A 15808-nucleotide genomic window follows, 5' to 3' on the forward strand; every position below is an offset into this window, starting at 1 on the left:
TGAAAGGCTTGTGTTCAAAACCAGTCACAATGTGCAAGCTTGACCTGAATGGCTTTTTGGCAGGGTGCATTTGTCAATGCAACTGGAAAAAAACCTAGAGGAATAGAGGTTTACCTGTATAAAACCTGCCAGCATTTGCACTAGGGGCATGCGAATTGATCTCGTGCAAGAACACTGGCGTCTAGCCTGTTCCCTTCAACCACACAAACCTTGACTTCGTTCATACTTGGACAAACAATGATGGACATACAGACATACAGCTTTCAGAATAGCACTGATGCCAGTCGTATAGTAGAAGTTGCTCCAAACGCTCACACAGAGGAACAGGGATAAAACGGCCATGTCTTTATTTTCGCAGCAAGTTCTACGAGGAAGGTGGAAGAGAACACAGCTGCAAAATGCATGCACTAAAAATCCCAGTGGTATAAAAGATTCATAAACCTAACTAGTACAAACCTAACAAAAAAATTAAGATAAGGAGACAAAGGAACTGTCTATGAAGTTAATGGAGAGGAATAATATTATATTTTGAACAACACTAGAAATTATATAGAAGTAAAATAAGAAAAAAGAACTTATTAGAATCTTTATGTTTCTTAGGGACAGAAAGGTTGATGAGCATCCAACATTACCTATAAGGACCTCTCAACGAGAAAAGAACAAGGCTGGTGGAAATGCACACTTGGGGTGTGCTTGAAGAAAAGGTTTATAATCTTTCAGGAAATATCTTCAACATCTAAGAAGCTGAAGAATATTTTGAGACAAGGCATTCTGCTTCTCCAGGTAGAGTCCTCCATTGCAGAGGGTATTTTTGTAATCCATTCAAGAAGAGACAGAGATTATCACACCGAAACTTCACAAGTGATTCTGGGAAGTACAGCACAGATATTTGGAATTCAGTAGAATTTTTCTTTTTTGTCCATCAGCCTACAAAGATCAGATCATTTACCCTGTCCAGTTCTTAAAAGCAGAGAATGAAATCCAGACAAAAAGCAGGCTTCTCCATCAAAAATGCTTTTCTTCCTTACACTGGGAAATATTTTATTTTCTTCCTAACTAGGGAACAGCAAAGACCCAGAAAGCTACACTCCAGCAAGGAGCTCTTTTTATTAGAGTTCTCTTCTGAATATCCTTTTGCATTAGTTTCCAGAAAACTTAGCAGTGTTTTTCATTACTGGTACTCTCCCTATCTGTCCTCGTGTACAGGATATCTGTGCATGAAAAGAATTTGCAAGGCTAAAGCCAGAGTAGACCCTGCTCAGAGATCATTATATTGGTAATAGTGGACAAAGGAGCAGTATAATTCCCTTCTATAGGATGAGAGTTATCTCCTGGTTGCCCAGCAACAGTTTGATTGACTGATTTTATTCTTCTGTTGGTAATGTTTGGTGTAATTTCTGGGCAATGTTTCTAATCTCACATGGTCACAGGTTGGTGATTTTCATTCTTGAGTTTCATTTCCTGTGCCTAGAGGCCACAATGCTGGGCATGTGTTAAATTACAAAACAGCTGAGAAACAGGATTCCACAAATAAAACCTCACCTATTACACCTTTTATTGGGTGCTTTTGTTATGTGTGGTTGAGATGCACACAGTGGTTTTGTAACAGCAGCAGTGATACAGCAACCACATACGGCTACCATTCCTGCCTGTCAGGGGCTTCCTGCAAACACAGAATCACAGAATCACAGAATCCCAAGGGTTGGAAGGGACCTCAAAAGATCAGGGATCATATTTTCCACTCTCACACTCACTTCCTGTCCTTCGCTGATCACTGCTTGATATGTCATTGATAACCTCGATTTTTTCAGAACCTGCTATAGGAAGGACACCACCTTTGTCTATACATCTGCCACTTTTCTCCTCCAGCATTCGCAGGTAAGTGCACCTAAGTAGCTCTTGCTGTCAGTCCTGGAGCTATCAAGCTCAGAGGCAGTGCTTTGTTAGGCAAGGACTTTTGTCTGGAAACCCTCACTTTGATATGCTTACAGATGCACATCTTCCATGAGCTTCAGAGGGTGATTTGAGAGGAGCTTATTTGGTGCAGATCTCGGTGATTCTTCAGGGACTTCAGTTGTGTGGGTTTTAATTTATCTGAATGTAAAGCGAACAAAAGAATTATGATGTTAATTGTATCCATTGTGGGTGGTGACGTTCTGTGCTTTATTATTTTTGTGTGAAGTGTTAATATGTGACTGACTGCTATGTCAACAGGCACTCCAAGTTTTCAAATAACAGTGCAGCAGAATATCCAGGTTTCAAGAGTACTTGTCTCTTTCTGTTTAGAAGCTGAAGAGACTGTCATATTGCACAGTGTACCAGGGAATATCACATCTTGTGATATGACATCATTTGACCTAACATCATAGAAGCTGAGTGGCATCATGCATGAGCCAGCACAAAATATTATATGGGAAATTCTGAGCAGTGCAGAGGTCCCTGGTCCTGTAAGTACTTAAACATGAATACAAATACTTAACTATGTATACAATAGACAATAGACTAGCAATGTTGCCAGGTTACTCAGCTATTGCTTTAAAATGCAACTACTGTAGTTTGCCATGTCATTCCTCCTTTATGATCAGCAAAAGAAAACATGGTTATAGTTTGTAATACACAAGCAATTCATGGACAGAACAAAAGTGAAGTGGTTTTGCTCATGCATTTGTATCTGACACTACCTTGAACTTTGCTGATCTGGGTAAACCAGAAGCGGGAATGATCTTTGGTTTTGTCTCCATCAAACTGTAATCCCTAATCAATAAGAGTTTTGCTGAACTGCAGTTTAGGCTCAGTCATTATCTGGTTTCTCCCTGGGACCAAACATGTCTTTAATATTTTTTTTCCAATTTAATATTGCTTGTTGGTGCAAGTACAGTAGCGCTTCCATGGAACAGCTCATACAACAGTTATGAAACCAATTAAAAAGCCCAGAAATATCCACCAAAATGGGACAAGCCCTGCTTATGCTGAAGCTACTTGAAACGTTGATCCCAACTGAATGAAGGTTGCTATTGTGAAGCAGCAAATTCCTGCAAGAAATCAGCATGCCACATTGTGCCCAGGTGCTCGCCATGTGGGCTTCCGTATCAAGGTCCCCTCTATTCTTTGCTAGGCTCATGGGAAGGGCTGCGGAAACAAGCTTGGGATGCCCCACACCTTCCTTTCCCCATTCACTCTCCAAACACCTTCTTAATTTACACACTTTTGCATCCTATAATGTCATGGGGCAATCACAGATAAAGAGACTCATTCTCATTTACCTGGAGACTTTTTCTAGGCTTTCCAGCCCAAAGCCAAACTGTTAAATATTTCAAACAATTAAAAAAAAAAATATCCATTTTGATGGAATATGGGGTTTGGTTCAAATTGTGACATGTCTGGGGTAAACGTTTGCATTTCCATACCCACCATGTGAAATACCCTGCACAGTTCACTAATGAAGTAACAATATATTTAGTGCTTTAGGAGCTGACAACAGACATGCTATTATGCTGGGAGCTGGTACTGAACCATGTAAGCAGACACCAGTATGTGCAGCGTCAGACAATTTTCTGCTTAATGGTATAGGCAACTGATCTGTTGGACATCTTCAAGTTTTCATCTCTTTGGACCTGAGCCATTGGGTTCAGGTAGCCTTGTTAAAAAGGGATTTGCAGGTCTTTGTGGTGCTACAGCCCTGCCAAGCTGGAAGCTACAGACAAGGTCAGTGTCTAGGACTCTCTTGTATTAAATGAGCAAGTAAGCTTATATGCATTGCAGATTCCCTGCCCATGAGATCTCTTGTCTAAAGCAATCTGCTGAAAGGTGATAGGGTTGAAGTGTAGGTTAGACAACATGCATATGGCAGAGGGTTTGTAATATTCTAAATAGCATCCACTGTGTTTTCTTGGGTCAACATACAAAGGATGTTGGTAAATCAATAGTTTAATCCACATGTGACAAGACAATTCATCAAACCTCTTACAGAAATGCTTCTCTATGAGACAAAGCAAGTTTGCAGTATTGCTGGCAGAAGCCATTTTGCATCACATGGCGTAATGCTGTTATAGCCAGTGAGAGGTGCCTACAACCTAGCCTTTCTATGCTGAGGGTAGATGAGCTGGGCAATCCCAGTATTTGGGCTTGGAAAACACTAGCACACAGTGACGTCTTGCATTATAATACATACATAGAAGGGGTGGAAATAATGACTGTGTGTTCAGCCTTATTTACCAAGGGGAATTTGTTTTGCTTTTGGTTGAAGAACAGGAGCTATTGCTCCCTGGGCATTACAAAGACACAACTCATGGCAGCTCTTTCAAAGGCACAGGTAGGATGCTTTTACAAGAAAAGGGAGGGATATCAGTATGTGACAGTGACACCTACAACAGAGAGGAAAAAAATGGGGTACTTGTATTTCACCATTTGATAACTTTGTGTGAATCAAGGGCAGCATTTGCAAAGCCTGGGTCCCTCCAGTTCAGTCCGGAGCAGCATATTCAGACATTAAATTCCCTCAGCTTCTGAAATCAAAGGCAACAATAGGTACATGCACATATTAGCAAATGTGTGTGATCACAAGCATAAGGCCTGCAGGTTTGAATGATTCAGGCAGGAACTTTGCAGGCGTGCATCTCCTCATATCAAATAGAGGTGCCCTTCTACATTCCCAGATTCAAAAGTGTGCTTAGAGCCCCCACCAGGATACATATATTAAATGTAAAAATTCTTTGACCTAAGGTCTGAATAAAGCAAACGAAATTAAAGCCAAAGGAAAAGCACAGTAGGGGAAAAGAACCCTATCCCTTACAAAAATTTGTACAGTCAGACAGAGGCCAAAGATTTTATTCTGAAACAAGCCTATGTAATATAGCTGAATGAGAATTCTTGAAAACAATTGAGTGCGTGTCAAAACAGGGTTATGCCTTGTGCACATATAGAATATTCTTGTTATAAAACAGCTGCTATAACATAGAATACTGAGCAACTTTTGTTTTTGCAAGGCCATTAGAGCCTTACAGATACTTTAAACCCACATATAATTGCTCACAGGGTAAGAGCTTCTATGCGTATTACTCAAATGCCTTGCCTTAGCTGGAGACAGCTGAAATGAGTACAGTGAGCAAGAAGATAGAGTGAATGAGCTCTAACCTTTCTTCACTAAGGCAAGTACCAAAAGATACCAGGCTTGTTTCACTCTGTGGATAATGAACACAGTTTAGTCTCTCATTTCACTTACCTTCCAGGCTACGTGTCATTGTGTAAAGGCTGATTTTTTTACATTTTTCTTGTTCTTTCTTTTTTCTTTTTTTTCCACTTTTTCCCTTAGAGAGACGTATGGATGAGAAGGAGGGAAGTCCATCTAAGAGAATGCCTTGTTCTTGGCTTCTCCTGCTTCAGCTTTTTAACTGGAACAAAGGTATAGTCATTTCAGCATCAGTGACTCCAAGTGACTTCCCAGTGCGACAACAGGTGACATTTCACATACTGGGCTCAGACACAAGCAACTCCCGAAGATGTTCCTGCGGTACAATTCTTCACCACCTCCCCACTACCATGGTCACGTTATAACATGGTTAGTGAAAGAGTCATATCACTCCTGAGAAAAAGTACTGCACCTCAGAGAAGTAAAAACAAAAGCAAAGCTCCATAGAATCATAGAATGGTTAGGGTTGGAAAGGACCTCAAGATCACCTAGTTCCAACCCGCCTGCCATGGGCAGGGACACCTCACACTAAGCCATGTCACCCAAGGCTACATCCAACTTGGCCTTGAACACTGCCAGGGATGGAGCATTCACAACCTCCCTGGGCAACCCATTCCAGTGCCTCACCACACTAACAGGAAAGAACTTCCTCCTTATATCCAATCTAAACTTCCCCTGTTTAAGTTTGAACCCATTACCCCTTGTCCATCAGTAGTGACACAGAGGAAAACATTTTCAAGAATGTGTGAAACAGCAGAGAGCAGAAGGGGACACAAAACAAATAGTAACCTGTGTCCCTCTAATAGCTATGGAGCAGTAGGTCTTTTTTTTTTTTTTAGGAGTAAAATAATTCCTGAAAGTACTTTTCCTGCATAAGGTTGTAATCGTGAGTAGAAACTCACCAATTTTCCACTGAGTTTGGTAAGCTGGGCAGGTTTTTTCCTTTCCTTGAGCCCTAAATGTGATGTACCTATTCCACCCCAACGCCTTCCAGCTCTAGAAGCAGCTACTCTGATCATGAGATGCGCTAGAAGCCAAGGTCATCAGCAGTGAAAGCCTGTGCCTTTGCACTCCCTCACGTGTGTCCCTCCAGCTCCTACAGTTTCCTTTCCTGACAGCAGCTGCTCATGCTCTTCATCCTGCTTTCAAATGCAGTTAAGGAGTAGGGAAGTGACAGTAGTACTGAGTGAACAGCAATGGTGTAATCTTGCAAATGAACCATCACAAATGTCCAGCTATTGTGTTCTCTGTAGCTTCATGTTTGATATGTCACATATAACAAACAAATACCTAGATTGGCAAATACCTAGAAATACCTAGAAACTACTACTGCTATGTCAAATTTGCTTGAAATAAGCAAAAGTTGAGAAAGGGATACACCAACAGATACACAGATGGACCATGGTCCTACATACTCTGTTTACACAGAAACATGCATGAGACCAGTATTATTGCGGAGCTGTTGAAAGGCACTGGGATGGTTAAAGAAATTCAGGTGGGCAGACCCAAGTCCAGCTTTCCATACATGTCAGTGTTACAGCTTGATCAATGTCAATATTAGAGGCAGCTCAGCATCCTGTGCAGTTCTTGTCTTCCTAACTCACTCTGAGAGGGAGCACAAGACATGTCAGGTTTTTCTCCAGTAGGCTACAGCTGAGACAACCTTCTCCACCCTCCAAATTAACCTCACCCCAGACTCTTCAGATGAGTTGAGGGTGATCTGAAGTAATGCTTCATAGGGGGCTGGGCTGACCTGAAATCTGTGGTGTGTACCTGTATGATCTACCAGTAATGATTCACCCCACTCTGCTAGTTACAGCTTATGCTTCACCTCTGAGGAGGAGGTGCTAGAGATAAGGCTGCAGGACAAGATAGGATCTAACTCTGGACTTTTTTCAGCCTAAATAGTGCAATCTGTGTGATGCCCAGGTTCTCTACACACATACTCCTTTAGTCTTTCAAACAAGTACTCTTCTAAAGATACATCTTTTCTTAGCCTGTGAAATGTATAATACACACTGGAGAGCAAGTGGGGGAAAAAAGAATATCTCTTAAGAGTTAAAGCTGCACCGCCAGGTTTCTGGAAGTTGATGCCTACATTCTCTACACATACTTCTCAAATCTTTCAAACCAGTGCTCCTCTAAAGAATCAGTTTTCAAGATGGTGGCTTGGTAACACTTAGGATAAAGTAGAATATTTAAATTGGAAGAGACCTCCAGTGATCATCACTGCCTCAGAGTGAATTTCACATGAAAAATGCAGTTTCCACAATGCTGAAATCTTTTTAGATTATTGTGTTATTTTTAACAGATTTTTCACTTTCCATCCCTCCCCCCCCAGTCACAGTTATCATCATTAAAGACTTTCTGTTGCTCGGACTATTTCCAAATCAGAATTCCTCAAATTGCTGGACTGGCCTAACCTATTCATTCTGAAACAGTTCCAGCTTAAACTGGAATTGCATTTTAGTGGCACATGGCTTCCCAGGAGCCCATGCCTCCTGTGATGTCCCACAGTCTCCTACTTCAGGGAATTTGCCATGGGCACAGTGCCCTATAGATGTGTTATGAGAGTTAATTGAGTCCTTGTGGGAAAAGGGGTAGTGTTATGTTCCCCATCTTCAACTTCTCTGTACCATGATCAGAAAACACTTTTCTGGTGACCCAGTGTGTTTTGGGTCAGTTTCATTTATCTCTCAGCTTGCTTCATGGTGATATAAAAAGTGCCCCAAAAGCCTATTTCCAAGGTAACCCTTCTGGGCTTTTGATTCCCCAAAATCTCAAGTCTTTTGTTCTCCATTTTCAACAATCACAAATATTAATATTGGAATTTTTTGTGAGGGCTATAAATTCCTTTTCTTTTCTGCAATTCTAACTACCTGTAATGCTTTCTTGCTATCTTCCCGTATATCTGCCTCTCTGTAGTTACATATAAGATTTTTCCCATCTGAATTATCACTAGGACCTAATCCCAGATCCCCAAATCCCATAGTAAAGATCTGTTCTCTCCAAGCTGACACAACAGTAGGCAATTCATTGAACACAAGCAGACACATCTTTTCCATGAACACATTTAGCATCATTGCTAAAACTGTCTCAGTAGCAATTTCAGCTAATAAGAAAATGAAGTTAGCGCAAAGCTTCTGAAAATAAATCCTGTGGAAGACGTCTCTCTGCTTTAATAGAGATTGAATGCAGTCCATTTCTCTTTCCCCGTGTCCCAAACAACACATCAAAACAACGTTTAGCAAGCAAGCTACATTTCACAACACACTCGCATCACAGATGGATGTAAAGTAAGTTGCTTGGCAGCATAAATGCCCTGGAGAGAGGAAAGTTGGTTGGTGTTTTGTTGTTGATTTTTTTGCCTTTTCTTTTCTGTCCAGCCTGTTTTCTCCCACTACTTTAGAATTGCCCAAGATTATTCCATTATCTCATTTGTGTCTCTAGTGGCTGTTAACCCTCTATGCTGCTTAAGAAGTGCTGCCACCAGAAGAAGCCTTTTCCCCTGCCCTTTAAATTCAGGTTGCAGAATAGCTGAGCAGCACTGCTGTTAATTCCCAGCATATCCTGCCTACGTAAAACTCAAACACCATGAAATCACAGGTGTGAGAGGTGCTTTAAAAAGCAGGGACTCCAAGTTCTGTTTAACCAAGCAAGGAGGAAAGAGGTGGAGAGACACCATCCAGAGCAAGTCATCTATTCAGTGATTTTCCCCAATTTTCCAATTTGCTTAATGGTCTCAAAGACATTATTTTCTCAAGTGCACTGGTGGCTAAATGGTATGTAGAAAATGTTATTTTACTTGAGATTTTCCCTTCCAATGGTGGGGCCTCCATAAAGTAGGTCTTGCTAAGTTCTCCCTGTGCTTCTTGGGAGGAGTAAACGCAGGCCAGGTCCCCCCATCTGCAATGTGGCCTGTGGGGATCCATCGCAGAAAATTTGGCCCATAAAACTCCATTTCAAATTTCCCAACTTCTCTGCCCAAGAATATCAGAAACGTGGCACTTGAAATGTGTTTTCCTGAAACATTTGGTCTAGTCAAGCGCCTTCGCACAATGTATGTGGCAAGCAGATGCAACGGGGTCACAAACACTGCTGAGACAAATGCGTAACGATTCGGCAGAGGATGTGTGGATTTTTTTGTCATTGCCTGCTGCTAGACAACTTCGTACGCTGCTGGTAATTGCTGTATCTGGGGTCTTTTTGTTTGTATGCTTATGCCTTACCCAGTAGCTTTGTTCATGGCAATAAAAACATTCTGAACAGCTTGGAAAACTTCCTTTGCTCTGACTTGAAAAGGCTGAATTCAGTTCTCGGGGAACTTGGTGGGAGCTGGATTAAGCTCTGTGGCAAAATTTTTACCTCTTACCGTGCTGCTGCTGCGGCAGGTGCTGAATTTCCTTTTACTGATGGGTTAATTTATCCTTTTATGCTAATGATGTACCAAACCCCCCTAAATCTCTTCCCTTACGCAGGGTTTCCCTGAGCTCCAGCAACAGGAGATATTCAGCCAGCTCAGTGCCCCAAAGCCTCAGCTTTCCCAGGATTTGTCCTGCACCAACAAGTTCTCTGTGTCAGTCAAGGAGATTTGCAATACTTCTTACTCCTTTTTCACATACTCCATCTCTGGAGTGTGCCTATGTTTATTCTTCCTCCAGAGTATCTAGCCTATCCAAATCACTGTTCTGGGTAGAACTGGAAACAAGGACAGGCACGTCCTTTTAGAGCCTGAGGGAGGAGAGGGGGGACAAGGACTTTATAGGTAAAGTTTTTGTTTTAAATCTGAAAAAGAAATGGTGTATTTACTTTAACCAGTATCCATTTACAGTTTGAAACATAGGTACATTTATCCTCAGGATGTAGCTTGATAGACATTAGCTAAAAAGATAGAAAAATACCATGTCTTCCTTCATAGAGAGATCTGCCAGTCTTTGTTGTCGTGCCTTTCTTTGGTGCCCTTCAAAACCATTATTTTGGTATCTTTGAAGATTTTAAACTAAACTGTAGATCTGGTCCTATAAATCGTGACAAAACAATTAAAAGAAAAAAGAAAAATGCACATATTCCCAAGTTTTGCAATTTTCCCACCACTGGACAAAGGATTTTTTAAACAAGCTTTCCATAATCTTTCGAATGCTCAAATACTACAGGACTGAAACAGAAGCTGTAAGCAGCCACCATGCCTCACAATACAGTGAAAATGTTCTGTTCAAACTGGAAAAAACCAAAACCCTCCAAACACCACTCAAAACAAAACAGCAAAGGTACTTTCCTTCTGTGTTACTTTAAATTAATTTTAGAGATGGGCACATCTCTAACTCAGCTACAGACATAAAACCAGGAGCATAAAGCTCAAAATAAAGCTGGGTCATTGTATCCAGACCACCATGGTAGCTGGCAAACAGGTAATAACTGATTAGTTAGCAAAGTCCACAGGACATCCATTCCACATCCCCTATCTCACAGTATATTTCCCCGTACTCTGCGCCACTTTACATCCTGCACTGATGCACCGCAGATATTTCTAACACCTTAGGTCCCTGTGACAGGCATTAAAGTTGTTGGGTTTTTTTTTAAATATATTCTTAAATAACATAGTTTGTGTTAAAATTTTCACCCATAAATTTCAGCCTCATTTATGGAACCTCTCACAAATCCTTCTCATTTATTGAAAGACAAATTCTAGTTAAAGATCCATCAAGAAAGGACATTCAAATAGAGCAACTCACCTAAAATACGACCCAAATCTGAATCTCTGTGTTCACCAGTTGCTGGCAATTCCAGATTAGTCTGGAACTAAGAAAAAAACAAATATATAAATACATGCCACTTTTTTCTGAATGCATTCATGCTGGACAAAAGTGAGGAAATGCAGAAGATATGGTCTTGTTTTTCATTTTAGGAAGAATTAGTTTATTTAAGATAATCATTCAGCTATAATGTGTTGCCAATACTTGTTATTTGATACCAAGGAAATAAAAAGGCTCGATAGAGCAATTTGGATGATTGCAAATAATGGGGAGGTAAGTCCATATTGCCTCCTAAATCATAACAGTTCCTACATTGTTTAAAATACAAGTCACACAGAGCGGTCAAAATCCAGCTTTAATTCTCAGTCTAATGATTACGTTGGTCAATTTCCAAGACCACAGCTAAAGGCCATGAGAACTTTTAAAATATTTTCCCACCCATATGCATACTGTCCCAAACAGTGAAAAAAAAATAAAGAAATAAAAAGGCAAGCAACCAAGAAAGAAAAAGAACAAAAACCACACAGACAGCACAGTAGTGAAATAAAACTTTTGACATGGAATTATTGCAAATGAGCTTCGAGATCACCAGGAGACATTACGATCTTCATTTAGCATCCCGTCAAATTCTCAGAACTGTTTTGGAAGGTGGAAGCGGACGCATATAGCGCCTTGGACCTCTTTACTATGGGTTTGAGAAGTTTCAGGTTTCTTTCCTTTTTTTATTTGCTTTCCTGTGTGAAACAGATTGTCATAGAAAATTATTTCAAGACCTTTCCCTTCACTTTCCTGTGCAGAGCTACAGCAGAGTAGTATTAGCATCTGGTTCTGCATATGCTTAGAAGCCCATTCATTTCAAGCCACTTTGAGAATTAGGGCCCTGACATGTAATAATTCACTACAAATTCTGATATGCATCAGTTTTGTTCTTAAAATTTCAAAATACCCAAAAATCTCTGCAAGTCTCTTGGGAGAATAACTTTCTGGGGAATCGTGACATTCTTCATAACGTTCTGATAAAGAAGCAGTATGACAAATACTTGGTCTTATAAAGAAGCTGGATAATATCAAAATAAAAATACGAATACAATTTTACGAGCTGTATTAGTCATAATTAACCAGTCAGGAGAAATGTCAATGTATACAGATCTGCCATGTGAAAAGTACTGAATATTTCAGCAATTCTTTCAGAAGGTACTGAACTTTTCTTGCAATCAATTATTCATCCATAAAACTTTCCTTTCCTTATTTCCTCCTCAAATTATTGCAGAACTCTCTTCACCTCGGTAAGATCAGGGGTGTAATCACATGCATGTATACAGTACACAGACAAAAACACATACCCATTAAAAAAAGCTGCAACAGATACCACCCCCAACTCTCCCCAGTTGTACATTTGATGCTTGCTGGTGCCATTAAGCAAACACAAAACAACAGCAAGCGCATTCTGTTGAAATGTTTAGCTAAATGGAACCAAAACAGTCACAGTTCACAATTTCATAAATACATTAATTAGAAGTGTCTCCAAATAGCATGTGATTTTGAATTATTAACATAAAACACTGCATTATAAATGACTGCAAATTGCATTCCTTAGTGCTCTCCATGCTTAATTTATTATGCCGTAGGAAAATTTGCAAATTACTTCACTGTTTTATATTTAATGGATAGTTTTATATGTATATTGTTTCATTAAGATAAAATTAAACCACAGTGTACATATTATATGCCTTTCCAGTGACATAAATGTCACTAGAGACCCTCAGACTTTGTCAGGAGGGGAACGTGCTTCTATCATCCGCTAGATTTAATAACGAAGTGAAGAGCAGGTTCGAGTTTTGGCCCTTTCTGTGCCCATCCACAATTGCTCTTCCCAGCCAACCTGTTTCCGAGGTTTGCAAAGGGCACTGCAGAAAAGTTTCCTGCCATTTGAAAGTAGAGAGAGGTGTGATGGAGCAGCCCTCCTTCTCTACCTCTGTGGTTCGAGGGCAAAGGGGTCTTTCCAGCAGTGGCCTCTGCTGCTAGGGCAATGCACTCATCACATCACCCATGTTTTGTAGGTGAGAAAGAAGGTAGCAAGCCAGGCAAGCCTGCTGCCTCAAATCCCACAAGTGAAAATACCTCTGGAGTACTGCTTCAGTCTCCCAGGAAGAAGAAAATAAGTTTGGCATGGGCTGGTGTAGTACACTGCCAAGTTATCTGCTGTCACATCTTCCTGCAGTAGGGAAAGGCTGGAAATAAAACATATTAGGAAATCCTGGTGAGGCTAGGTGGAGACAGATGTCTGGAGAAACACCAGGGAGAGGGGGTGAAGGACATTGCATTCAAACGGAAAATCCATTAAAAATTTAACTATAAAGACATTCATCTTTGACAACTTCTTTGTATATTGTCTGTTCTTAGCCATTTGTCCTCTTTATTTGTAAATTCCTCATAAGAGGAATTGCCTCTAACTATGTTCTTGTAGAGTGCATATTACAATGGGGACTCAACTTCCCTGAAAACCTGAAATGCAAATAGAGCATAAATAATAGATATTATTTATGATACATAAAAAAAATAACATTGGGCCATGAAGAGGCATTCTAAATGTGTTTAAATAGGCTGTCCAATTCCCTGTTTTCTGAGGACTAATAATATCACTTTGATGCATATGATAGATGTTTCTTAGAACTCACTGTCGTGCATTTTTATAAGATAGAAAATACGCTGGTTACCTGTTTACGCAGGGTCCACATAGCTTTCAGATGTCTTTTTGTTTAATAAAAATACAGCACAACAAAATACTGCAGGATGGATAGGACGAGGAAAGATGGCATATTTGGGCAAAGCTATAAATCCTGTTTTATGTTAAAATTGTATTAATGAAATTGAAGCTACAAGAAGATGCGCACAGGAGAGAGAGACAGCCCTCTAAGCTATTCTTTTCAAGTAATGAAGATGAGACTGTCAGAGATTGAGGTGTCAAAACTGGAAGTGCTGGAACAAATTCACAAATTAAAGAGCAACAAGTCACCATGACCAGATGGCATACATCTGAGAGCTCTGAAGGAACTTAAGAATTAAGTGGTTGAGCTGCTAACAGAAAAATATGCAGCCTTTCATTAAACTGCTATCATGCCAGAGGACAGGAGGTAACAAATACCTCGTCTCACAAAATCTGGAAGGTGTGTTCCTGCGAGCTTGATTAAAGCTGTAGATTGCTTTTCTCTTTTAATCATCCTGGCTTCAGAGAGAAGTTCAGCAGATCCAGCAAAAACAGCTAGCCTCAGCCGATTGGGAGCCCCCAGTGAAGGCAAGCGCAAGGGGTTTGCTGATTCAGCATACAGTGGTGACCATTAACCTGGATATGGCTGGAGGGCCTTCCAAGGACTGACTTAAGTGGTAATTAAAAAACAACTGCCCTAATTACCCCCTGCCTTCTTAAACATCCACAAGTACCTACCTCTGGCAGTATTTTCAGAAGTGGTTAACTCTTTCCTTGGCACATTTATGAATGGGATGAGAGAGCAAAGCTATTGCCTTACTAACCCCGGAAGTTTCCTTCTTCCTTTATGTCCTGCTTGCATTTCCTTATGATCCAGATAAGAAGCTCTCTGTGGGAGCATACAGAGGAGGAGGCACAGAGAAGAAAAAATTAGCTCGACATCTACCTGTGCAGCACAGACCATGTTTTTGTATCATTGCATCGATTTTAAGGTGAGTGTTCGATCATCTCGTCCTGCGGTGCACAGCTGCTGTGCTGTTACCCAGTGTGCACGCAAGCGCACAGCCCAGCTGATGGGCATGAAGCAGTGCAGACTTGTCCCCACAGCCTCAGGTACACCCTGCATTCACAGATCAGCAGTGCAGGGCATCAGCAATGCATCCATGCCTTTTCCTGCCATGTATGAGTGGAGAACCCTGCCTCCACAAAAGCTAAGCTGACGGATGCAGGCATCTTTGATCCCATCTTCTGGGTGTTACAGAGCAGAGAGGTTTTGCACTATTGTGCCCATATCAGATTGAATAAAGTATATCTTCCTTCGAGATACTTAGCCTGGGACAGACAATGTTAGGGTTTAGGAAAGTCATCTCTACCAGTGAAGGTCTCTGCCAGTCACTGGCACTGCTAAAAAATACATGCCTCACTTCTAAATTAAATACACCTAGCTTTCATGCTCAGCCACTTGTTCTTGTTGCATTCTTATGGTTAATGAAAGCCCTCAGAGGAACCAAGTTACTACTTCGAAGATTACAAACAGCTTTCAGACTATCAAAGCAAGAGCTGTGGGGGAACAATTTAGACACCCAAAAAAATATTTGGAAATTTAATTGAAAAAAAAAAAAACAACAAACAAAACAGAAAAAAGATCAGGTCCTTCTTCAACAGCCAAATCAACCCACGCCTTGTAAGAGCTTTCATTTGCAACAACTAGAGACTCTCCTACCATTTCAAAATATTCAGAATGGGAGAACTGTTATCTAGGATGAACAGAACAGGAGGGGAAATATCTGCTTGAGAATAACCAGCCACTTGGTGCTTCAGACACGTATTTCCAACATATAAGAGTGAGACTCACGTCACTGCTTTGAGTGAACGCCTGAAGCTATTATTTGGGGTGAAAAAGGCTCTCTTTCTAGTTAGGAAGAGAAGTTCTATCCATGTTGAAAATAAAATATACACACATACAGGAGGTTTTAAAAATACTTTTTTTTCCCCACAAATTAAAAAGTTTGTAAGAGAAAACTCCTAGCCATGAACAGTCTTGCTTGCTTAAGGGCTTCACAGCCCCCTGAAGTGACTTTCCTTGAGGCAGGGGGTAGCTGTAAAGCAGATGTTGAGAATCCCTGATTTAGATGCATGGGCTGGGGCCAGCTCTTACCT

At 40.7% G+C, this 15808-nt stretch overlaps 1 long non-coding RNA gene across 4 annotated transcripts in view; it reads right to left on the reverse strand.

Moving 5' to 3' along the window:
• Positions 1-330: 330 nt before the first annotated feature.
• Positions 331-15808, reverse strand: part of LOC136008257 (uncharacterized) — a 104929-nt gene continuing 89451 nt past the window's right edge. The window contains exons 1-7 of one of the 4 annotated variants that reach the window (XR_010610024.1): positions 14387-14531; positions 13063-13172; positions 11531-11675; positions 10921-10987; positions 5222-5390; positions 4405-4505; positions 331-2094 (exon numbers count right to left, since the gene is read on the reverse strand). This is a non-coding gene — a long non-coding RNA (uncharacterized LOC136008257). Of the gene's footprint in view, positions 2095-4404; positions 4506-5221; positions 5391-10920; positions 10988-11530; positions 11676-13062; positions 13173-14386; positions 14532-15808 lie in introns of those variants that run through there. The other 3 variants (XR_010610022.1, XR_010610023.1, XR_010610025.1) reach the window with 3 other exon arrangements.

This window comes from Lathamus discolor, chromosome 2 (assembly GCF_037157495.1).
Source record: "Lathamus discolor isolate bLatDis1 chromosome 2, bLatDis1.hap1, whole genome shotgun sequence".
Taxonomy (NCBI): Eukaryota; Metazoa; Chordata; class Aves; order Psittaciformes; family Psittacidae; genus Lathamus; species Lathamus discolor.